Source organism: Danio aesculapii, chromosome 8, assembly GCF_903798145.1.
Source record: "Danio aesculapii chromosome 8, fDanAes4.1, whole genome shotgun sequence".
Taxonomy (NCBI): Eukaryota; Metazoa; Chordata; class Actinopteri; order Cypriniformes; family Danionidae; genus Danio; species Danio aesculapii.
In genome coordinates, this window is record NC_079442.1 from 17,093,987 (window position 1) to 17,116,365 (window position 22,379).

Consider the following 22,379-nt stretch of genomic DNA (forward strand, 5'->3'; position numbering starts at 1 on the left):
TGCACAGGCAATACATACATGTATAGATATCAACCTCAGTAGGACTGTGATTCACCTGTATTGCATAAAATTAAATGACATATATATGATATGTTTTATATTTGTGAAATCCAAATATGAACTTGAGTGTCAAATATGTAATTTGCATATATTTCCTTTTCAGATTTCTATATTTAAAGAGCACTAATTATCTGTAAGGGAATAAAAGTGTGTACTTATTACATTTCTGAAGTTGATAGTTAAAGATTTTCTGTTGTCATGGCATCCAGTCAGTGCATGACGTTTGCTATATGCTATAATTGCTACACTCTTCACTGCAGTAAACATCTGAATAGGTAAGGATATACATTTTCAGAAAAGAAACATTTTCAAAGATGTAAATGTGGAAATATCAAAGGCCACTATGAAACTAAGGTTAAATAAACTGATGGAATACAGTAAGTGCCACATCACACATTAGACTGCTGTGTATTTTGAACCATGTTATATTTGACCTACTCTACCTATGGTTGTGTTTCGTTCATGAAAATAGCTGACACTTAAATTGTCACTTGATGTTTCGTCACATTTGCAAAAGCCACCCCTCCCCCTCTTTGAAAAAGTTGATTTATGTATGCTTATTTAAAAATATTTATGTTAAAATAAAATTTTCCAAACCTTTGGCATTGAATAAAATTTAGATTTAGACCTCTAAATCAACAGAGTGCCCCTAATTTACAGTGTATGTTGGAGGGCCGCCTCAGATTCTAAAAAGCATTTGATTGGCCAGAAATCTCCAGAGTGCAGAGTGATGTCATCAAAATGCTTAATCCATTTCCATAATACACAAGACTGTTTATTACAAGTATTTATGTTCTAAATTTGAATGATGTCATTAAGAACACACTAGCATTTCAATTAGCAAACTATCCATCCTAAATAGCATTCGAATATAGATGTAGCATGTCCCAAATAAGAATATGTTGAAAAGAGTATTGCAAAGTTACCCGGATGGTTTACTATTTTCAGCTGAAATTTGAAGTATAGATTTGTGTGTGCCCTAACTGTTAATATTGCCCACAATCCATTGAGCATTGGAAGTGAATTCAAATAGAACCACAAACACAGGTAAAAAGTATTAACAAACTACAAACATGGCTGACACGATGACGTTTGAACGATTGTTAATTAATATCTACCCAACTGGAAAATGTTGTAATCACGTTTTTACGATGTTATACATCATTTGCAACAATTATGAGCTTTTATAAAGATGTGTTTGGTCATTAACTTCTGAATGCCCAATTATGCAAACACCTGAGGAGATTTTCTCTGCATGAAAGACTTGCAAATGGCAGATTAACTTGCTGCTGCTTCTCCAATATGGTATTAATGACAGAAATGTGGATGATGTGAGAAGATGATTGACAAGGCACGTAACTAACCAACATAACAGTCCGTTAACAAGGAAGGAGTATGTCCTAAATCTTGCATACTCCTCTATGTATGCAAAAACATTACACTAGTGGTGTAACGGATCACAAATCTCACGGTTCTGTCATGTTCACTAGCGATTTGAGGACTACAGAGATCGCTGGTGAACTACATTTCAGTCATGAACTACAGATCCCTTCATTCCACTATACATACACCAGGTTTCACTTCCACTGATTACACACACAGCTGAATCCTGTCACTAATGATTGTTTGGACTATTTATACACCCTGCACCCGTTTGTTGTTACTGAGTAGTTTGTTTTTGTGTGGTATGATGTTCATGTGTTGTGTTCCCGTACCTTGCCTTAGTTTCTTGTTTTGTTTATTATTGTTCTTTTGATACTTAGATTTTTGGATGCCCTGTTGTTTTTCTGTTATCTGCACGACTATTTCTTCATTAAATGCATTTGGATCCTACCTTTTTGTATCTGTGTTTTCAACGTACCGTGACAGGTTCAGATCACATTATGGGTTTTTAGACACAGATTTTTTTTGGATCAGCCAAAAAGGGGAGGAGACTAATGTAATTTGCTTTCCATTTATTACAAAACCGTACTCATATCAAAAACCTACACACCTCACGTCAGTGGCGGTTCTAGTTTAAATGGCACCCTGGGCGAACCTCCTGCTTTTAGAAATGTACTTAGAAATAAATAATAATAATAATGATAATTATTAATATTATTATTAATAATATTATGCAATTATTTTTCTAAATATATAATAACAGAAATCAATCCTACATATAGCCTAACTGTAAAACATGTAAAGACACAACTCGAGTGATGTGCTAAGATCTCCTATGAAATATTTTGCTTGAATATTAAAGACAATTCTACAGAATACAAAAAATATCTTTTACGTAATTATCTGTTGTCTTAGACTCGATTGATGGCTGAGAATTAATGTTATTACCTCCCTGATCCATCATCTCTCCTTTTATCTTAGCCATATAGTCAAAATAAGATCATCATCATATAATAACTTTAGTTTTGTCGACTTGCAAAGCTCGCTGTGTGCCGACACCTCTGCATAAAAGTTATTCCGGTTTCAAGGTACATAAGCGGCGTGTATTTTATCGACATGCATGTAAACAACCGGTATTCCAGCCTGATCTCACGAGAAAACGTAAATATTTTACGTTTTGACAGTTTAGTGGCTAATTCGGACGAATTTAATTGTACGATTTTAAAAAGGAGGCGTGGCACCTAACCCCACCCCTAAACCCAACCGTCATTGGCGGATGAGCAAATCGTACTAAATTGTACGAATTAGATCGTACGAATTCGTACGAATTAGCCACTAAATAAAAAAGTTACGAATTGCCGTGAGATTGTGTTGGGTATTCACACCAGGAGCAGAGCAGCGCGTAAGAATGACAGAATGTTTTTCTGCGCACATGATTTCGGCTGTGCACATGCCATTTTTTGAGACTCGAGCAAACAGTGCGCACGGCGCTGTGTTTGATTTGAGTTGAATATGAAACACTTTGAAGAGATTTGTTTGAAACAGAATGACTGTACAGACATCTTTATGACCCGTGATCATAGAGATAACCTAATGATCAATAATTCTTGGCTATAAATTGCAACAGCCGCGGGAAAGGAGAAAGTTTTGTTAAAAGGTTTGGAAAAACCTGAAGCATAAGTTTGTTAAAACCAAAAGAGGCCATGGCAAAAGTGGAGACCCGGATACACAATTACAGAAATATGTTTTTCCACCATTCATAGGTTTAACACTGATTTATATATTTGTATTTTTTCTGCGCGTGATTTTAGCGCATAGAGAATAACAAACTTGCGCATGCAAAATACGCCAAATGTAAATATCCTCTAACGTCTTCATTTGGGGATTACTACTTTAAAATGAATACACTTCCATAAAGTAAATCGTATCTCAAAGCTTTTACTTAAAGCTTTTACTTGTCCATGCGTAAATACGCCACTGCTCACACTTCTTTAAATGTTTACTGTGTTAACCAATATTGATGATGATTTTTAATAACCCAACAGCGTTGATTTAATTGTTTTATGAATCCTGTCATAGTTTTATCAACGCCATTTTTAACAGGGCTTTAAATAAATATATATTTTTTAAATAGAATGTTATTTAATTGTTGCTATGATGCACACACGCCCGCCTCTTGCTTAAGCTCCACCCCGATTAATCGATTAATCGTTTGTCAAACCTGTGGATTAATCGAAATGAAGAATGGTCAGAAATGTCCATCCCTAGTGTTGAGATACCGATGTTTTAATGAATGATCGTGCACCTTACACTGAATGCATTAAGGCAGGCTAAACAAGTAGTAACAGAAAACACCTTTAATAACCTAAGAAACCCACCTCAGTCCGAATAACCAACCACAACTTCTTCCATCATCATTATATTTTACAGGAAAGCCTAAATGCTTTCATACATGTGATCTGAACGACACGAGAGGCGATCTCTTTACGATTGTTACAAGTTTAGGCGTAGGAAATCTACAAGTAAAAAACGGTGTCTATCTGTATCAACTGTGATCCGTTTTTATCATCCCGATGTTACACACTCAAAAGTATATACTGTTTCTTCACAAAAAAAACGTTTAGTACATAGTATAAGTAGGCAAATTGGAATACAGCATTCAACATCTTTAATTAAACCAAGACAGCCACATCAGAATTTACATTTACTACATTTATAAACACTTTTCTCCAAAGCCAATATCTATTATTTGAGACCACACATACACAGTAAGCAGCACAAGCTTCCTTAAAAAAAACACAAGTGAAGTCAGGAGTGGTTAATGTTACGTTTACTCCAGGACAAATGCATTACTGATGCAATGGAGCGACGGCCATAGTGAGGTCAGGAGACTGTCCCACTCTTGCACAAACACAAAAACATCACAGCCATCAAATTATATTTACTCCGGTTATCGCAAAGTCCCTTTCCTCATCCCTCTGTCTGAGAGGAGGACAAAGAGCTATATTTAGCTAATGACAGCATAATGGTTGGACATTACGTAATGCCTTTCAGAAGAGGCAGAGGAGCGAGGGAGGGTCAGTAGTATTGATTTAAGGGAGTGAGTGCTGCTTGCCACAGGCTGCGCACTACTTAGGGATCATCTCCCCAGCCCAGATGCGCTCTTAAAGAGGTCATATCATACATATTTTATCATTTTACTTTTCTCTGATCCACTTAAAATGTATGTAGGGCTGTGTGTTTTTTTGAATATTCATGGTATATTTTGATTGTGCTTGTGATTTAAAATTAAGCAGTCATTAATGATTTAGTGTGCTTCTCAATTTTCTTAAAGCGGTGTGTGATTAGTATTCCCGTTATTTCTTGTCTCGTGGGTTTGGAAGTGTTTAGACAAAGATGTTTTAAAGCTGTCTATGATGAAAATCAACTTTTGTAAGCTGTTTGGATGAAACTGTGTGTAGGTGTAGTGTGTCTAGGGTTGGGCGATATTGCGTTTCATATCATTCAGCATCGATAATTATTGAATATTTTTTAACAATCCATTTAGGTATATTAGGATTTTTTTAATCACTTTGTTTTAATTTACCAGCATTACTTAAAATAGTTTAAGTGAAGTTTCATAAACTAATTTCGAGAGGAGCACGTGATATGATTGAGCACGTCTGGCCACTCATCTGTAATCAGTAATAATCCAATCAGAGTGATCCTAGTTTACTATAAATAGATCATTTTCTCCCTACTGTTTCTATCTTCGTTTGGAAGAATCCCCCCTTCCACCCCATCTCCTCCTTTTCCTCCCTTTTCTAAAGGGGGAGCTCTCGAGACCTACCTGATCTCGGATCTCCTGATATGCTTATCGACCGGGCGGGAGCCCTGGGCTCAAATATCTCCGAGCTCAGGGTTCTCTCCTGGGACAGCATGCCAAACCTGCTTTATACGCCAAGCATATCTAAGTGGGAACTCTTGAAATATTAAAAAACTAAACTAAAATATTTAAACAAAACATCTTATCTCTTTATAATAAATAAACATAAGTGTTAAAGAGACTCTTAAACTTGATAAAATGTTACAGCGTGGTGAAATGGTGAAGTGCAAATGGTGAACAATCAAAGCAAACTTTACAGTGTGAATAATAATGATAGAGTAAACCTCAAACTCAAACTCAAATACTACTGATTTGGTGATGAAGATAATTTCTTCAAATGTCCCTTAAATGAAATAGAAGTAGCAATTTCTCTTTTTTTTTTACAAACTTTTTAACAGTACACAATGCATGTTCTTATATTCATAACTTCAAATTTTCATTCATTCATTCATTTTCCTTCGGCTTAGTCCCTTTATTTATCAGGCGTCACCACAGCGGAATGAACCACCAACTTATCCAGCATGTTTTACACAGTGGAAGCCCTTCCATCACTGGGAAACACCCATACACTATCGCATTCACATTCATACACTATGGCAAATTTAGCTTATTCAATTCACCTACCTCATGTCTTTGGACTGTGGCGGGAAACCAGAGCACCCGGAGGAAACCCACACCAACACGGAATCAAGGCAAATTCTGATTCTCCTTATATGACCCTTTTAAACCACTTTACCCATTAACATACTATTCCAGTTAGAACTTCCTAAAATAACTCACTTGTGGGCCAATTACTAATCTATCAATTTACTTTTTGTCTGCTTCTACCTGAAGATAACACAAAACATCCCTTTCTTGACTTAAAAAAAGGCTTTGGTTTAAAGAAAGAGTCTCATAAAGCCCTGTGCAGTTTGAATTATTAACAGAGATCTGACAACCTCCATCATTTTAAAGCAGACTCTCTCCTATGGGTGCAGTTTCTTCTATCATCCTAATGCAACAGATAAAAAGCTGACAAATCCAGTCAGGCCGAGAGAAGAAATGTGGACGCCTCATGGGTGGGTTGAGGGTCTGCATTGTTAATCACACTCACTGTTCATTCTGCTATGAGATAACAATCAGCTTCCTGCTCTCAGGAGGAAAAACGTGAGTCTATAAAATGTGAGAAATCGCAGTGCAGGAACAAACCGCTGCGGTTTCTGAGTGAAATGGGCACTAGGGCTACATACAGTATTTGACTGCAACAAAGCACACTGGGAAAAAAGCATTTCTTAGTATTTTTTCTAGTCCAAATATCTAAACATTCTTAAATTAAGTCTAATCTGATTCAATGATTTATGCTAAGCTTAGCTAAATGGATTCAAAAATGGTAAACTCAACTGTTTAAGTCTAGGGTAGTTGTAAAATGATCCTATTAAATTTATTTATGAGCCTTTTTTTTAAAGTGGCATCATTTTTGGCAACAAAAACATTTTGTATCTGAGTAAATAGCATATTCTAGCTACTCAGAAATAACAGCACTGAGCTGGGGTGTAACAAATTTCACAGTTTGGTTTGGTTCTTCGTATTGTGCCCATGGTACGGTTAAGTTCAGTATGGTTCACTTCACTTTGCTAATGGGGCAGGCCTTGTGCTGTGGCACCAGGCATGTTATGGAACACTAGATTCACTTTTGACTTAACAGCAATAGTCAAATGTTAAACTTTATTCACATGTTTCTGTTTAGTGCAGTCAGCTGATCAATCAATCAATCAATCAATCAATCAATCAATCAGTCAGTCAATCAGTCAGTCAGTCAGTCAGTCAGTCAGTCAGTCAGTCAGTCAGTCAGTCAATCAATCAGCATTTGTTTCAGTTGTGTTCCCATTTCTGCCTGAAACTACGTAGCACAATTACAAACCATTCTCAACCTGGAATTCTAGGCATGGTTAAGGGCCATTCGCATATCACGTCTAGGAGGCCGATCACACCAAACTTTTCTGTTCCAAAAGCGCGAGGCACACAACACTGCCTTTTTTGTTGACAAGAGAAAAAAAAAGTGCGGTGCGCTTTTTATGTCGCTAGGGGAAAACTGAATCAGCTGCGTAATGTTCGAGAGCATTGCTGTTGATATTAATATAATTTTAAAATGTAATAATATTGTGATATGCAAGATTTGTGAGTCATAAAGTTCCGGATAACTCAAAACAGCAACCACATGTCTCTTCCATCTGCAAAACTCTCCATTGTTGTCTTGACAACACAAACACTGCAGGCACCTCAATGAAAACACCGCCTCTGCTTTCATTTGATTGGAGAATGAAAAAGACGCGACTGACGTGACATGCTGTTTACGCTCAGACTTTTTTCAACTGCGAGCGCATTGCGTATGGCTGGACGATTTTGGCCTAAAATCAAAATCTCAATTAATTGAACATTTCAACTCGATTATGATTAATGAATGATTATTTTATTTATTTTTAAAAATTTGTACCGTAAATATGCTCACACATTACAAGTGAGCGATTTCTGAATGAAGGAAGGGTGCTTTAGTAGGTTTTATAACAACTGAAGGAAACACACATTATCTACTTGAACACCAACGCCATCAACGTTGAACAACTGAAATGAAAGCACACATTGCCTAAAAGTTAGTAAACCATTCAAAAAAGTGTCTCTCAATGCAAAAAGCACGTTCGGTGTGATCGGCCCCTAAAAGCGCTTTTTGTGCTCGCTCCTTTGTTGTCTAATGTTGCTAGGTGACCATCAGCTGTTTTTTTCAGAGGATGATAAACTAACAAAACATTACTGCAGCTTTGTTACAAGTTTTATTTATGGAGTAAATCAAAAAGCACTTCAGTGTTTGGGTGTTCTGAGATGATCAGTCTACTGAAATGTGTATACAGTATTCCATACAAAGTATGAAGCTGATCAGTCAGTTCTTGTCATGTGACTCGCGATGCGCTCACGGTAGAGCTTCACGATTCTGGCTAAAATGAGAATCATGATTTTTTTGCTTAAAATAAAGATCACGATTTTCTCAGGTCGGCAATTATTATTGTTTTTTCTCAAACATATGGTAAAACAACAATAATGATATTATGTGTAGGTCTACTGGTTTCTATAAATAATTCTATTGTACTTAATAATTCTGATGTTGAATTATGTTTGAGATATGTGCTTGCAATCTGTCATTAACAACATTATTAGACCATTTTATTCACTGGTAAAATCAACATTATATAGGCTAGAGTAGTTGTACTGACACTGTAAACATTTATTTTCATGCACAACTTTGCGTTCGCTATGAAAGAAAAAACAGATCAAATGCTTGTCGCAATCATAACTCTAAAATGCGATATGATTATTTAAATGATGTGCACGCTTACGGTTTCATTTTCACTGCTAAGTGCTGTTCATACTTCGTGCGCGGCTCTCAAATGATCACTCTGTGCCACATACTGAATATTATTTACAACTTTATTACCTGTTGCTCACAACCTATGCAGGTTCTGTTCACTAAAGTAGATGCGTGCATGTCTATCATTAAGTAGGGCACGCGTCTGCCCTCTCTGTGGTAAGAGCTCACGGTCAGCAGCTCACGACACGTGTGATTTCCCGGCCGCAAATACAGCAATATATGAAGACAAAAATGACATTATTAGATGAATTATTCCTTATAAATACAGTATGTGACTCTTTTAACATCATTTGGAGGTGTCCATGTCGCTGAGCAATGTATGTGAAACAATGAAAAGACTCGTGCAGCTGCTTTTGCTTCTCGCCTGAACTTGGATGTATGATTGGCAGAATCATAGAAATGCTGGATTAAGATCGTCTAGGGGGTCGTCTGCATGTGTTCACATGATGTCATTACTCTGTGCCCTGGCTGCCAGTTTCTCCATAGCTAACTAGGTAGAATCATGATATTAAAGTCAGAATTATTAGCCCCACTGAATTGTTAGCCCCCCTGTTGATTTTTTCCCCCAATTTCTGTTTAACGGAGAGCAGATTTTTTCAACACATTTCTAAACATAATAGTTTTAATAACTCATTTCTAATAACTGATTTCTTTGCCATGATGACAGTAAATAATATTTGACTAGATATTTTTCAAGACACTTCTATACAGCTTAAAGTGACATTTAAAGCCTTAACCAGGTTAATTAAGTTAACTAGGCAGGTTAGGGTAATTTAGGGTAATTAGGCAAGTTATTGTATAACGATGGTTTGTTCTGCAGCTTAAAGGGGCTAATAATTTTGACCTTAAAAAGGTTTTTAAAAATTTAAAGCTGCTTTTATTCTAGCCGAAATAATAATAAGACTTTCTCCAGAAGAAAATATATTATCAGACATACTGTGAAAATTTTCTTGCTCTGTTAAACATTATTTGGGAAATATTTAAAAAAGACAAAAAAAATTCAAGGGGGGGGGGGGGGTGGCTGGGGCTAATAATTCTGACTTCAACTGTACATATTTTTTTCAGTTAACCAACAAACTAAATATCAAAAGAAAAGACCCAAAACCAGAAATATCTGATCATCGAACATATTGCAATTTACACAACACTTACAATGACAAGGCAAGGACTGACACATTTGAATTAAATTCCAAAGTTCCGTTATCAGCACCACGTCAGAAAGTTAAACTGACTGAACCTGACTGACACGGAATGTTACATTAAAGTAAACAGAACCGTTTGGCCTAAAAGTGGCTACAGATTATTGATTTTAAAATGTAGTCTATTAAATTCGCCATATAAAGAAGCATTTTTACAATCATCTGTATCCTGTGCCTACCCAGGCATTTAAGTGGTACCAAATTTAAACACCAAAATCTACATTACGATTCGGTCCAATCACATGGCACCCAAGCCATACTGACACCAGGTTTCTGACAGATTTAGTTCATTTTATCTCTCGTAAAATCAGGAGACAATATGACCCCATATTAAAAAAGTTAATACCTGTAATCACAAGACGCTCCTAAATCTTTGTGCTTTGTTTGTGTTATTTTGTTTGTTTTTTAATGGGTGCAATCTCAGTAGATCACCTGCAGAACTTCCCACTTGCTTTTATATGTCTGCAGTCTCATGCTAATTTGCTTTGTTTACTAAATCTGCTCATTAGCTTTTATATGAGAAAATCTAAACCACTTCCAGCGTCCCTCAGCGAGCGTTTTATCTGGACACTACAGCAATTTATACTGCAGCTTATTTCTGGTTTATACACGGTCACGTTTTTCTCACAAGATCAAGATGAAAACGCGAAAAAGGAGCAGCCAAAAATGGTAACACGCTTCAGAAGACAAGCGTGGACGCCTTAAACACATGCTCACTCTGACAGACTAACCACAACCCTCCACAAGACAGACACAACAAACGCAAGGAAAAAGAGCAGGTCTAAATTCATGCACAAGACAGAAAGGGAAAACAAAACACTATGGGTTTCGGGATAGAACGTATATATATTTAAAGATGGTAGATATGAGTACACAGAAGGTAAAATCATGTTAGACTGCTAGTGGAACTCATGAAAAGCCTATGAGCATGAATGAGTAATGTTATGCTGTGGGTGCGGCACAGAAGACTCTGCCATGCTCTTTTACTAATTCACTTGCTGTCTTCGCTCCTCATGTGTCTTCTCTCTTTCTCTCACCATCTCCACTTCTCGTCATTCATACATCACATCATGAGAATGATTTACTAATCATTTGTATGCACAAACAATGAAGTAATGCATAATTCAAAATTAGGGGAAAAAAGCTTTCAGTTTGTTGAGTGTGGATATAAATGCACACTTGCCTGACAGCAAGAAGGTCGCTAGTTTGAGTCACAGCTAGACCAGTTGGCATTTCTGTGGACTTTGTATGTTCTCCCTGTGTTCGCGTGGGTTTCCTCACAACCCCAAGACATGCGCTATAAGTGAATTGGAATGAACTAAACTGGCCGGATTGTATGAGTGCGTGTGTGAATGAGTGTGTATGGGTGTTTCTCAGTACTGGGTTGCGGCTGTAAGGGCATCCGCTCCATAAAACATGTGCCGGAATACTTGGTGCTTCATTCCACTGTGGTGACCCTTGATAAATAGGGGACTAAGATGGAATAGTTGGCGGTTAATTCCACTGTGGTGACTAGGCATGGGCCGGTATATAATTCTGATGGTATGATAACCTTAGAAAAAAAAAAATCATGATATCACAGTAAAATATATTGTTTTTAAATGTCTGGGTAAAAAAATAACAACTTTTTCCCCTTTGAACACAAAATATTTTATTTTGAGAAACATTTAACATATTTTGGAGCAGTAAACACGTCAGTCTAAATAATTCAAAGAAATCATTGGCTTCTGCTCTTGTTTTAAAAACACAGATTTCTTTATCATTTAAAAGACATCTTTGGATAGCATTTCTGCTGGAGATACTGTTGTCCTAAAAAACAAACAAACCAAAAAAAAAAATAAAGTAAATAAAAAATCTTTCTCATACCTTAGGAACGGTATTACAGAAAAATTGACGGTTTTAAAACCTTGACTTTTCCAAACCGCGGTATACCTTGAAATCAGTTATCGTCCCATGCCTAGTGGTGACCCCTGACAAATAAGGGACTAAGCCAAAAGAAAATGAACGAAACTCATGAGACAGTTGTTGTTAAATTTTATAGGTGATTCCAAATATGTAATGTAATCGTAAGCTTGGCAAACAGTTTTGGAGAATTTGATGTTTCCCCATTCAGATGGAATGCCAGAGCATTGCCCGAGAGGTGTTTCAAAGATGGCCGCAGAGTGTAATGACTTGAAATGACTTTGATTGAGCATAAAAAGTCCCAAAGAAATCTTAAGAATTGTGTTGTTTCAGCTCATTTTGATAAGGTAGTTTGAACAAGCAGCAAAAATTATTTTCTGAGAGAGTGAACCAGAACTGAATAAGGAATTTACTGATTTGTATTTAAGAAATTCAACACAGTCACAGTATGGATTCTGCAATATCAGATTTTCTTGTTTTCTTGATTAACTGCTGAAGCTTTTATCATAATTTATGATATAGTCACAATTTTGATTGTGGACATTGATAAATGAGGTATAATAACAAAAAAAGTGTGTATGTTTTAAACAAATTCAATTACAAAAAAACTATAAGAACATTTCACAATAAAGTCTTATTAGCAAACGTTAGTTAATGCATTAAAATAAATGGAGTAATAGCTATATTATAGTTATGTTAAAGTACATTAGTTATTAATTTAATCAAAAAATTGGATCATAAAGCAATATTAGACATTATCTAAGAAATCATTCAAAATTAATAAACGCCTTTTGTAGATGTCATTAACTGATATTAAAGGGCACCTATGATGAAAATCGACTTTTGAAAGCTGTTTGGACAGAACTGTGTGCAGGTATAGTGTGTCCACAATCATACTGGAGTGATAGAAGCATAACTGATCTTAAAATAGGATCCAAATCCCTCCCATTTAGAGGCCCACATGACGTAGAAGCCGGATTGATTGACAGATGCATATTAACATGTCTCCATAGTAACGCATATAATCATATCCACAAGACAGGACATGTGCAAAGCAACTGGGATCAAAAGATCTCAACTCAAGAATGAGTTTTACAAGTTTAAAACATTTCCAAAACAGTGCATGTTTGTAATAAATAGAGTAAAACCGCAATCGGATTTCCCAGATTTTTAAAAGGTATAATCAATAACCTGATGGGTATTTTCAGCTGAAACTTTACAGACACATTCTGGAGACACAAAAGTTGTATCTTAAATCTTGAAAAAGAGGTAAAAGAGGTGCCCTTTAAAAAATGAAACCTTACTGTACAGAGCTAACCAAAAAAGGACTATAAATAGTCAAAAACGTGGGCCAGATTAGCATGTGAAATGTTAATGTTTTAAAATGTATTATCTATCTATTATCTACACCAATTACGTCTTTAAGTGTTTGGTGCTGATGAACAATCACTGTAATCAGGGGCCAACATGGGCCCTCTGACAAGTGAGGAGCCGGTGGGTGGGGGAAGTCACATACAAAAGTGTAGAGCGGGAGGAGGAGGGAGGGAGGAATGGGGTGTCGCAGAGGAAATTGAAGATCTGAATGTTCTTAATTGCTGGCAACGGCCCTGGGCAGCCCTAAAGCGGGTCTGTGTCAGCTCGGAATTCAGTGTAAAGATGCTATGCCCCATTAAACTGCTTCAGATTTGGTTTCTGTGCCATCTTTGCTACGTGTAAAGGTGCTTTTAGACATTTCTGCCCTTCCATGATATTTGTCCATAGCATATAACAAATAATTATGTCATAAGAAGGTATGCTGGGCGGCACAGTTGCTCAGGGGTTAGAACTGTCGCCTCACAGCAAGAAGGTCGCTGGTTTGAGTCCCAGCTGGGTCAGTTGGCATATCTCTGTGGAGTTTGCATGTTTTCCCTGTGTTCGCGTGGGTTTCCTTTAGGTGCTCTGGTTTCCCCCACAGTCCAAAGACATGTGCTATAAGTGAATTGAAAAAGCTAAATTGGCCATAGTCTATGTGTGTTAATGTAAAGTGTATGGGTGTTTCCCAGTATTGGGTTGCAGCTGCAAGGGCATCCGCTGCGTAAAACATATATCATGGAATATTTGGCGGTTCATTCAACTTTGGCGACCCCTGATGAATAAAAGGACTAAGACAAAGGAAAATAAATTAATGAAAGTAAGCTCACTTTATGTGTACTAGTGGTATTCCACTGTGGTATGAAACAAAAACTAATATATTAAAATTAGTGAATCATACATTACAATGTCTGGGGTCAGAACATGATTTTAGAAATATATTAAAAATGCTATTACTGTATTTTTTGAAACTGCAGTTTATACATTTTCTTCATCATTCCTCTTTCAGACTTCCTTTACAAATCATTCCTATATGGTGATTTGATGGTAAAGAAACATTTCTCATAATTATAAATGTTGAAAACAGTGCAGCTTCACATGTTTCTAATTTCCACTTTATTATACGTGTAAGATTCGTTGTTGTATTTAAAAATGAAGGTCAAAAGAACAGAAATCTTTTGTAATTTCATAACTCTCAGTTTTGATTCTTTAATGCAATCTTGCTGTGCATTTACAGCGGGGAAAGTCAGTATTAAACACGTCATGTTTTCCCCTGTGAATAATATTTCTAAAGGAGCTATTGACATGAAATTGAACTAGATTTTGGTAAAATAAAAAAATTGAAAAATTTGTAATGTGTAATAATGAAATGGCACAAAGAGAAAGTACTGAACTACTAAAAACATTTTTAATACTTTAATATAAAAGACATTTTTGGTGATGGCAGCTTAAAGAGACCTCTCATATGGAGAATGCTGTCATGTGAATTGTTCAGGGGTGATTTTATTTATTTATTTTTCAGACTTCAACAGAGTGTAAAAATCTTAATTGTTCTTGTAGGTCTCGTCTATCAAACCTGATCTTTAATTTGTATTTTATATTTGATTCAGGTCAGGTGATTGGCTGGGACATTCAACAGCCTGATTTTCTTTCTCTGAAAGCATTCGAGCATTTCCTTGGCTGTGTTTACAGTGTATGAATTACAACAACAATGAATAATTGAATCATAATTTGAATCAATTCAAAATGAGTCGAATTGGGACATCCAAATCAATAGCCAGCCCTATATCTAACTTAAACTGGCAAGCGTTTCCCCCCTCTTAAATTCAAATTACTATTCTGGATATATATTTAAAACAAATTTGAATCTGATACTCATTCATATGTTTTCCAGACACAAACATACTGTAAAACTCCTAATGTCTCATATGAACATCCTGATGAAGAACCATGTGTTCCATGTCATCCAGTAGTAGGTGGACACCTACACAATCCACTTAAAACATCAGCTGGGTGTCATTAATAGAACATCTGATCTCTCTCTCCCAGCACAACACACACAGACGTTACACACAGCGAGAGTGACTTTGCCACGGTCAAACCTGCTGTGCTTAAAAAGATTAAAAAAGTGTACAAGACGGCAGCTATATAACAAGGGACACTGACAGATGACCTCCATTACTCAAGACAGAGAGAAAGAGAGAGAGATTACGAGGCTCAGTGCAGAAGGCAAAACTATGAATAATTTATGACTATTGAAAATTGAAGGAGTTTGTTTGACTATGAGCAATAGCAGGACTAAAGTATACAACTATGATAATGTCATCAACATTAAACCACGTGAGCACTTCCTGAAATAAAAGGAGCCCTTCTCAGCACTCAGCATGACATCAGAACTGCATCATACAATGAGGTTACGCATAAATGGATTTTTCAGTTAATGTACACACCAGCCATTAAAGATGTAGGTGACGTTTTCTTGAATAGAAGTTCTAGCTTAGCTCAGGTTTAGCTCAAGCAATGAAATGGCCCTCTGAAATTAAATGACTGGTCTACGCAAGAAATTTATACTTCTGCATTGCGTGCTTGTGGTAGGTCCAGTGTAGCCTGGTAATGCTCGACCCTGTTCCTGTTTCCTAGTTTCCTGCAGAGTTCAGCTCCAACCCTGATCAAACACAACTAAACCAACTAAGTAGAATCTGAAGGAGCACTTGGTAATTAAAGACAAGTGCATTTGACCAAGGTTGCAGCTAAACTCTGCAGGAAAGTAGATCTCCAAGAACAGGGTTGAGCATCCCTGTTTTAGACAGATGCATAACCTTCACCGTACCCTAATATGCTTAAAAAATAACTACACATAGTGACAACTTGGAGCACAAGGTCTTTGATTGGCTTTGTATATCTGTGATGACTGTGGATGGAGCTGAGAGCTATGGGAGCGGAACGAGGCCAGTCGCCAGAGTGTTTAACAAGTCCAGCGTCTCATAGAAGATCTCCAGAGGAACACTTTGGTTTATTATATGATTGAAGTTGTTGAACATTCTTCCTTAAATTAGTGTGAGTTTAAACTCCTTTAATAGTAGAATCTAGGGTTGTCACGATATTGGAATTCGGTACTAATCGATCCTGGAATTTTAAAAACATTAATTTCCCGCAAACATTTGAGCGCTGTTGAGCACATTCTTAAACAGCGCTGATTTGCTATCGTTTTCACATGCTCAAAAGAAACTATTCTGTGATTGCCCGTAAAGGTCATCAGTTCACCAAATTGTTTACTGAGTGTAACCACAGATACAGGGACACTGGAGCGTTTCAAAGTCACATCATTCAGTTGGCTTGTCTATAAGCTGACATACAAGCGATCTACTGATGAATCGCAGCTTTAAAACACTTCAGTGTCCCAGTAAACTGTGGTGAGCTTCAGTGTCCCAGTAAACTGTGGTGAGCTTCAGTGACCCAGTAAACTGTGGTGAGTTCGGTGAACTGATGAGCTTCACGAACAATCACAGTCATATCTGTTGAGCACGTAAACACAACGGCAAATCAGCGTTGTTTAAGAACATGTTCAACATCGCTCAAATGTTGCAGGAAAAAATCTTTTTTAAAATATCAGTATCGATTGGTACCGAATTCCAATATCAAGACAATCATAGTAGAATAGCACACATTTTCCGTGTAAACACAAAACTCTATCAAACAAACGTAACACAGTGGAGCATAGAAACCCCACTACCCTGTTATTGCAGAACAATGCAGACAGAATGCAAAACCTAAAATGCTCACATTGGCAGCTACATCCAGTGAATGCACCATGGAGAACAAAATCACTGGATGCTGAAGTATAAATTGGGCTTCAGGTTAAAGCTTAAACTATACTTCGGTGTCACGTGATCGGTGTACCCCCATGGTGTATACCTTGCACGTAGCTGATCCTGTTGAGAAATTTTTGCATTCTTCCACAACCTTAGGCAGTGGAGTTTCTATGTTTCACTGTGTCAAGTTTCTTTTCCAGTGTTTTGGGATTAAGCCAGAAACGCGTGCAATGCTACTGTAGAAGTAGCTCAAACTACTCATTCAAGAAATAACAACGCAGGAACTGCCGATCATTCAACAACTTAATCAATAGCCCCATTCACACATGCAGTACAGACCTTTCCGGCAATTTTCCAGAAAGGTCTATATGTGTGAACAAGTCCTTTTTGAAAATACCGGTAAATTTGTTCTGGCAATTTTCCGGAAAGAGAAGTTGTAACATTACCGGTAATTTGCTGGAATGCTTTGCTGTGTGAACGCAGAAGGAAAATTGCCGGAAAGAGCACATTCACGTCTAGAACGCGCTGATGTGAGACATCTACTTTAGCCAAACAGAACATTCAGACGCATTCATGTCCGCGCGGTTTAAAAAAGTAAAAGCCTTTGAATATGTTTCCAGACACATTTAGCTTCTAGATATTAGTCAGATAACGTTTCTATGTTCCTTCTTAATGCCAGCTGTGTAAAAAAAATCTATAATATGGTTATGATAAATTGCTGTTTGTTTGTTTACCTCCAAGCTCTGACATGTATGCACATGAAGCAGCCGGTGAGCACCAGCACACATACATATTATGTACGTCTCGACATGCGAAAGTGTTTCTTTATATGTTTTCATCGAAGTTGTTCACAATACTTTTCTATCCACAGAGTTTGTAATGTACTCAAATGTTTACAAATACAAGCACTGCCATTTAAATGTCATTTCTGGTTGATGTTGTCAGAATTTACCAGTATTTTGGTATGAATGTGTGAACGGTCTTTTCTGGAAAAATTCCGTAATGTTCTTGCATGTGTGAACAGCGCTATTTTGAATTTACCGGTAAAGTCGTTCCAGAAACTTTCCGGATATTTACCGGTATCACTGTGTGAAAGAGGCTATAAAATAAACACAAAGAAGGGATTTCCATCTGGAGCTCCTCCATGGCACTCGACAGTTGTTAAACACTTCGTCCACCAGCCACGCTCTGCTCCCACAACACTGCTACCAAGCTAACCAACCACAGATCTTACATTCCTTGTCACTGCAACGCTTAGTTACTTTTTATGAAAGGTGCACACCAGAGTGCGAAACAGGATACAGATAATGCTACACCGGACCAACCACATGCACGACACAAAGGTAAAAATTGGCCTTAAAGAGCTGAATGAACCAGTGATACTGCATGTGCATGTGTGATAATCTGGTGAAATTAAATTTTTTGATTGTTAATGGTTTATTAAAACACGTCAGTGAATTCAAATTATAAAGTGATTTAATTAATAATATAATTGTATGTCACAGCATTGTGTTACATAAACAAACTAATCAATTATTTGAATAGAAAACCAATAATAAGTATTAAAGCTAATGTTTGTTTGATACTTTATTAATATTATTATGTAAATTTTGACTGTCAAAGAAGTGGTAACTGTTGACTACAGTATGAGTCACCAAGGACCAGCTAAAAAAATCTTTCTACAATACAGGTGGCCTGAGGGTGATTAAATTAGCAGCAAATTAAAAAAGTGTGAACTACCCCATTAAGGCCTATTCAAACAAAGATGATAACTATAATGAGCAGAATCAAAAATATTGCAATGTTAGATTTTTCCAATATCGTGCAGCCCTAAGTTGAGACGACCAAAAGCCAATCTTGATCTTCAATGCAAGTAAGAACGTCTGATGGTTTGAGGCCTTGTTTACACTGCCAGTTAAATGTGAGCCAATTCCGATGTTTTGCTTATGTGTCACAGATCAGATCTGTTCGTGTAAACACAAAATGCGACTATCACGTGCGACTATCATGTAAACAGGCAGATCGGATTTATTAAGTTTTGTACGTCATTAAACTTGCGGCTATGTTTCCATCCAAAAATGCTAAATAAATTTCTGTGCAAAACTGGATTATCACATAAAAGATGTGCGAATAAAGCAGTGTTTCCATCCAAGTAGTCAAAGAGAAGAAAATCGCCACTTTCTGATTAACAGAATTTGCTGCGATAGGAGAAGCTGCGAATCTTTTCTTCATTTAATAAATGACTTGCGCCTCAAAAGACAATCCTGACACACAGTGAACGCGTGGTGGCATTTGAATGTGTGAGATGCAGAGCACAGATAGTTCACCTACGTGAATCACTGTCTGTAAAATGTATAAAATCTTAGTGCTTGCTGTACAGTAGAGAGTTTCTTTCGATGACGCCACAGCCACGCTAAGTTCTTCTTATTAAAGGATTCTGCTTTGAAGACAACCGAAAGTTCTCCCTGGTTTTTTGGGGTCGTTTTAGAATTTCACAACAGTTTAGTGCCGTGAGCCAGACTAGAGAAATTCACAACAGTATATACTAAATAAAATAAACCTTAACGCCTTAACTTTAAGTATAAAAGCCTGTTTCCATCACCAAATACAAAAATAAAAATAAAAAACACAAAAAAACAGCTTATGATCTCAACTTTTAATCTTAGTTTGTAGAAAAAGTCTGAACTATGAGACTTATTTAATCTTTCTTTGTACAATTCCATCTCAAAATTTGCCTGACTAAGAAATTGGAGTTTATCTCTCAGCCCTGGGTATCAAAGCCCAAATTGTGAAATATAAACTGAATTTAAAATTCTTATACAAAAAAAGTGCTTCTATGTCATAACAACACAGTATTTAATACATCTTTATTGTTGATAATCTGGCCTTCAGGCCTTGTAATTATAATTTGTGTAAAATGGAACACTTTGGTGTTTTGCTTCCACTAATGTGCATTTTAGCTTGAAACTGCATTGAATTAGATGCAGAAGTTAAGTCCTTAACACAACAAGTATCATATTTGCTATTTAACACGCACTGCCAAGTCCATAAATTCATGCAATATTTCAAAAGACAACCTTAATAGTAATATTCAAATCATAACACATTCACTCCAAAACTGATGAGGCATCAAGCAAGCATCAGAAACAGAGCGTGCCCCATTCCCATCTGTATCCCATATCCATCTGCTTACCGTAAACTAACCGTTAAATCCCAGGCCGCTGGAAGCACTGACCATCCTTCACAAGTGATATTCCATGGCATATGTGAGGACTCACTCCCTCACCCCTCCTTTAGGAGCCATTTATGGACTGGTAGACATTTTAGAGTGCTGATGCTTGCTGACATTTGCTCTGATCCGACTGATGTTGGTCCCTACAGTCAGAGGGCGAGGCCTCCCCCGCCCCGCTCCACATGAGACAAAAGAATCCCCCCTGACATTAGTACTTGACTCTGTTGTTCTTTTTCTCCACACCGTCTCCCACTCTCTCCCTTAAAGGAGCAGTTCACCCAAAAAAGAAAATTTGAGGTTATTTACTCAAACTGAACATCATCCAAGATCGTTCAGAAGAACATTAAAATCTGCTGTAACTGAAAGTTGGTGAGATATTTATTTCAGTTTATACAACAGTTCTGTCTGGTTATGGAATCTGATTGGCTGATAGCCGTGCGATATTCTGCCATATCAGAACTCGTACAGCCTCCTCACCATTCTGTATTACTCTGCACACATAGAGTGACAGCAGATCAATAAACTCACTACAGTTTGACAAATATTGCAGCTGTTGGACAACATAATGTTCTTTTGAGGCTTTTTAGGCTAGAATATAGTTGTTTATGCAGTTTATTTATAAGGATAGTGGCTATGTTAAATATTTCTAATTTCTGAGATACAGCACGTCGGCATCCATCAACCTGTCATACTGAGCAGAGCAAAGACGGTTGACGTTGTCCATCCACAAGATCGCATAATAAGCTCTTAGAGGAGAAAAGATCTGCATATTTTCAAACTACAGCTGATCAAAACATTATAAAATTGGTGAGTGACTTTCTAAGTCGATCTCTCTCTTTTGTATGTTGTAGTGCTGTATTTATACCACAGTATTTGTAGTGTATTGAGTGTGAGATGGGACTCACATATCAGGAATATATGTATTTTGTGTTGGCCACTCTTTGTATAACCCTGAGTTACTTTTTGGTTGGCTATCTGTTTGTTTCTAATGAGTCTTCTGTTATCATTACTGCAGACTAGTTCAGTAAAAAGAAAGAAAGAAGAAATGTCTGCATGTTTTTGGCATTCTTCCTTATCGCAAACACAACAGTAATCTGGTAGTGTTTGTGTTGCTTTGGCTTTTTCAGGGTTTAAGTAATGTGTCATCCTGATTGCAACAGAGAAATACTAGGAAGTGTCTCTAGACTGATTGGCATTTCATTCCGTTCAGCCTTATAATCTTAAAATGTGAGCAAAATCACCTGCTTTGTCATCACTTTAGACATTACGCTAGAGAATCATTCAAACACTAGCTCTGACGTTGGTGAATTAGTAACAGCTTCGGCTGTTCTGACGTCAGCTGCAGATGTGAATGATTGGTGGAAGAAAGTAGCTCCTCGTACAAAAGGATTTTTAGACTCTGTGTTTGATTTGCTTTTTTATACACACGATTATGCCGTCATTATGCTGACACTACAGTGCACACGGCACGCACATGACAGTTGGAAGTAACACACACCATACGTGCACATTCACATGTTATTTAATATGAAACTATTCAGATGGTGCTCTGTGGTGCGGCAGAAATATAAACAGTATCCTGAGTCATGACTGGGCGCCGCGGACAGCCGCCGACTTGCGTCGCCGGTGTGTGTATACCCTGATAGAAACTTGTGTTTAGAATTCTGAAATGCATGGTGCTGCGTCGCCGAGCGGGGCTTCTCGTGTGTGACCCCCTTAAGGCACTCGGCCTGCAGCCACCAACCAGCACTGATATACTGCCATATCGCACTGCTACTCATGTTATATTGCTCATATGTTGATGTACTTCTAACTGAAATAGAATATTAAGTAGGGGGTGTGGCTTTCTTTCAGTCCCTCATTGCAAAATAACAATAAGAGGGCGTGATTACGAGTATTGTGACTGAAGCCTTTAAACTGAAATCAACAGAGAATGACAGCCACTTCAAATGATCAGACTTTGATTACCAAAACAAACTTTTTTTTTCAGTAGATTAACTTGCACAGATTAATTATTCACCTAAAGAATAACAATGTCATAAAAAATTAACATTGTAATTTTTGACTTTAAAGACGATTTTCAGCTGAATCGGTTTAAAGTTTAATTTGCCTGCAACTATATTTCAATTGCGTGCAAATACGGTCTTATAATCTAGAAACAGTTTTGTGCTTTAAA

General features: G+C 37.1%; 1 protein-coding gene across 2 annotated transcripts in view; it reads right to left on the reverse strand.

Moving 5' to 3' along the window:
- ccdc92 (coiled-coil domain containing 92) overlaps positions 1–22,379 on the reverse strand; it is a 51,547-nt gene that overhangs the window by 24,926 nt on the left and 4,242 nt on the right. Inside the window, exon 1 of one of the 2 annotated variants that reach the window (XM_056463313.1) lies at positions 20,165–20,259. The exons of the other annotated variant lie outside the window; for it this stretch is intronic. The gene's annotated coding sequence lies outside the window, so the exon portion shown is untranslated. Of the gene's footprint in view, positions 1–20,164; positions 20,260–22,379 lie in introns of those variants that run through there. 2 annotated transcript variants of the gene reach the window in all.